We start from the raw sequence: 4,543 nt of genomic DNA, 5'->3' as shown, positions 1-4,543 counted from the left end.
GTTTTCAGAGTAGTGACACAAGGAGATGATCATACACATAATTGTATTACCTGAGCTGGTGGCATCCATAGAAGAAAAACAGAAAGGATAATTCTCCAGTGAAATCAGAGGACAAGGATGATGAGCGAATACATGAGGGAGAAAATAAAGAACAAAACCTTCTGCAGACTGACACCTACACCATGAATAGTGCATTAGGCTCCTCCCACCCTGGAACTCACTTCCTATGGTTACTCAGGTATGCAGAAGCTTAATAAATAATCAACAATAATTCAAGTGTTTAATTTGTATTTGTGGTGTGCACTTAAAACCAATGATTGCTTCTGCTTGTCATCTGCTATACAATGTCACTGTTCCTTTTTAACAGTCACAGAGACCTTTAGTCGTGTTTGAACTGAGTTTCCATGGAGATGATTATGTATCTCTTTCCTGTCTCCTCTCCAAAGGATTCCACAAAGTGAATTTTATGTTACATCAATGTTTCTCAGGCCATCTGTGGTCAAAGATCAGTTTTTTTCTTATTTCCAGACTATCACAATTCCCGTAAGTTGTCTTCTGCATGTGACTAGTACCAAGCTCAGAACATGTTTTTTGCATTAGTGGAATCATATGATCTAAACAGAGCACTCTGAGTAAACGGATAAATATTACATATTGTATGTTTTGACACTGATGCAGGTTTTATTTATGTTACTAGAAAAGCTAAGGTCCCCCTGCCACTGGGTGGAGCCCAAAGTCACTTTACATAAATCTTATTGGTCACCTAACACAATATTAATTATATAAACTATTGGCTAAGAACTTTCTATGTGCCAGAAATCAAATGTAAGGAATAAAATGATAAGAACTGTACATTCTATATAATGGCAAGAGAGAAAAATATAATCCAAAAGACATTTGAAAAGGTTATAATTATTTGCATATTTGTACTCTCTAATTGAGTGATTTTTGAAACTGTCAACATTTCAAAAGAAGTAAATTTAGTTCAATCCAAATACCTCAAAGGAAATTCAGAGAGAAAAATAAATATGCTATAAATGTTTGAAAAACTAATAGACTCAGCCAGAAGACATATCTGGCCACATTATAACATGAAAATTTATCTTTTACACTATGTTAACATGTAGAAATAAAATTGATATTGTTTATTGACTTTGCATCCTATCACTTTGCTAAATTCACTTATTTGTTCTAGGAACTTTTTGTAAGTTCCTAAGGTTTTTCTATCCGAAAAGCTTTTCTAAATAAAGACATTTAGATTTAACCCTTTCAAATCTACATATATTTTGGTTTTCCTCCTTATTGCGCTGTCTAGGACTTCCAGTATAATGCTAAATAGAAGTGAAAGGAGCAGACATACCTTTCTTTCCCTCAGTCATTTAGGAAAGGCTTTCAGTATTTTGAAGTTAAGCAAAATGTTAGTTCTCCATTTTATACAGATGCCTTTTATCTGGCCAATGTGCTCACCAGAGAGAGACAGAAAAAGAGAAAGAAAAAGAGGAAAAGTGAGAAAGCAAGCCTCCAGGTGCAGGATGCAAACCATGGTCAGCCATATGGGAGTCCAGTCCCTTAACCACCATGCCATCTGCTTGTTCCCTCTATTTTTTCTTTAAAAGGGACTTAATGAAACCTTCTTAGATTGGTGGTTATATAATTATCTTTTACTATTTTTCCCATTGCAGGTCTCTGGGGATAGATTCTGTTTTATAATTTCTGAAAAAACTATTTAATTCTATTTGTTGAAAAGTATTTTAATAAAGATATTCTAGGCTGTTTTCTTTGGGTAATTTAAAGATGATATTCCACTGTCTTCTGGCTTACATTGTGGATGATAAGAAACCTGCTGCTCTTGTACCTTGTTCTTCTATATGTAATAGCCTTTTTTCAATTGCTAGTTCTTTTCTGTTTTCATTTTTGTTTTTAGAGAGACTTTTGCTATATGGTATGTACACTCACCAGAGACACACAGAGGCAGAGAGAAAGAAAGTGAGAAACACCCCCAAACCCCAGGGTTGCTGGCCATGCCACAATCCCTTCTCCATTCTTCTCCCAGGATTTTGGGCATCCATGCACACGAGTCCAGCATGGGTTTCAAGTGGCCGGGTCTGGCTACTATTTTTCCCATTGCAGGTCTCTGGGGATAGATTCTGTTTTATAATTTCTGAAAAAACTATTTAATTCTATTTGTTGAAAAGTATTTTAATAAAGATATTCTAGGCTGTTTTCTTTGGGTAATTTAAAGATGATATTCCACTGTCTTCTGGCTTACATTGTGGATGATAAGAAACCTGCTGCTCTTGTACCTTGTTCTTCTATATGTAATAGCCTTTTTTCAATTGCTAGTTCTTTTCTGTTTTCATTTTTGTTTTTAGAGAGACTTTTGCTATATGGTATGTACACTCACCAGAGACACACAGAGGCAGAGAGAAAGAAAGTGAGAAACCAAACCAAACCCCAGGGTTGATGGCCATGCCACAATCCCTTCTCCATTCCCAGGATTTTGGGCATCCATGCACACGAGTCCAGCATGGGTTTCAAGTGGCCGGGTCTGGCACTTGAACTGCAGCTGGCCATGTGAGAGTCCAGCACCTTAACCACACGCCACCTGCTAGGCCCCAATTGCTATTTCTTAAAAAGACTTTAATTTTATCACAAATTTTTAGCCATTTGATCATGATGTACATTAGCATTGTCTCCTTCACACCCCTTTGTGAAGGGTTCATGGAGCTTACTTGATATGTGGGTTTTAGTTTTGAAGTTTCTATTTAGGAAATTTTCAGCCTCTTTTCATTGAAGTATTTTTTTCTGTAATTCTCTTTCTATATTCAGTGACTCTAAATGCACATAATTAGACCACTTGAAGTTGTACAAATATTATTAATGCTCTAATTTTAGTCTGTTTTCTTGATGTTTCATTTTCTGTAGTTTCTATTGCTGTGTCTTCAATGTCATTAATCTTTTCTCTAGATGTCTAATCTGTCTTTAATCTCATTCAAGTATTTTTTAATCTAAAATAGTGTAGCTGTCCCTTCTCAAAGTTAAATGCATGTTTTTATATCTTCTTCATCTTTACTTCTCACACTCAATATTTATTTTCTTATACATAAAGAATGCAGTTTAGTTATTTTATTCATCATAAAAAGTATGTGTGCATGTATGAGAAAGAGAACAAGAAGGAAGCCCCCTTGATGGGACCCTATAATGCCATAATCCCCTTCCCTTGACCCTCCAGCTCATCGAGATCTTGGTTGTACGAGCATGGGGGCGGGGAGGGGGGGAGAATGCATGAAGTGTGCACACACACTGCCATGTTTCAGATCAACTTGACCAGGGATCTCCACCCATGGTTAGACATGAGGCTTCTTGCATGAGAATTAAGTATATTATCAGCACTGAGGCTGGGTCTAGGGACTGATAAAACACCCTGTCTACTAATTCTATCATCTGTTGATGTGTTGGATTGGATTTAGTATGTTTAAATTTCTTCTCATTATAGGCTATATATAAAACACTTTTTTACTGGATACCGAAAAATGTGATTTTGCCTTCTGTCTCAGCAGTCATTGGAGAGCCGCAGCCATGGCTCTGCAGTACCCCATGGCCATGGGCCTCAACAAGGGCCACAAAGTGACCAAGAATGTGAGCAAGCTGAGTCACAGCTGCCACTGTGGGCACCTCACCAAGCACACTAAGTTTGTGTGCAACATGATCCAGGAGGTGTGCAGCTTCGCTCCCTATGAGCAGCACGCCATGGAGCTACTCAAGTTGTCCAAGGACAAGAGAGTGCTAAGGAGCAGTTCCGAACACCAGGTGGACTGAGGCTGCAGGCCCGAACCTTCTGAATCTTCACGCAACCCCACCATTCCTCCTCCTTGGACCCCAGGTTGGTTGTCTGGGACTTTAAGGCGAACTCCCACCCCACCCCACCCGCAATCTGGATCGAGCTGGCCAGTAGTTCCGGACACTGGGCAGACTGAGGCTGCAGGACCGACCAGCCTGGTCCTGTCACTCATCCTCTAGCCTTTTCCAACTAGCCTTTGGATTCTTTGAATTTTGGTGATATAAATAGCACGGGGCATGACTTCCTTCTTTTGTTTTGTTTTTCTTTGCTCTTGGGGTGTTGCTTATTAGGTCAGTTGAAGGCTCACCACTCCTTAGAAACAGGGAGGACTTTGGGCCATCCAGGGCTAGTGGCAACAGTTAATGGGGAGTCCAGCAACATAGCCATTACGCTAACTGCTGGTTCCCAAAATCATCAATTTTCTAATACTGTACAACATTTAACTTTCAAAGATACCTTAAATAAGTTAGGAAGCAACATATAGATCACCTGATGACTAGGAACATTCACAGAGGCTCAAGAAATATGAGCAACCAACAAAAGGCCTCTCTCTCCAGGGAAATCAAAGACTACATCACCCACAGTCAATACAATGGACGTCGTGGACATGTCTGATAAGGAATTCAGAATATTTGTAGTGACCAAACTAACTGAGATGGAAGAGAAAAGAGACAAGGAGCTCCAGGAGATGAGGAAGTCCTT

The 4,543-nt window shown here is 39.0% G+C and overlaps 1 pseudogene; it reads left to right on the top strand.

Moving 5' to 3' along the window:
* The first annotated feature begins 3,579 nt into the window (after nucleotides 1-3,579).
* Nucleotides 3,580-4,543, top strand: part of LOC102477371 (60S ribosomal protein L36 pseudogene) — a 6,206-nt pseudogene continuing 5,242 nt past the window's right edge.

Source organism: Tupaia chinensis, unplaced genomic scaffold (genome assembly GCF_000334495.1).
Source record: "Tupaia chinensis unplaced genomic scaffold, TupChi_1.0 Scaffold000089_1, whole genome shotgun sequence".
In the NCBI taxonomy this organism is placed as follows: domain Eukaryota; kingdom Metazoa; phylum Chordata; class Mammalia; order Scandentia; family Tupaiidae; genus Tupaia; species Tupaia belangeri.
Note: the sequence above shows the minus strand (reverse complement) of the source record. Positions and strands in the feature narration are given on the sequence as shown.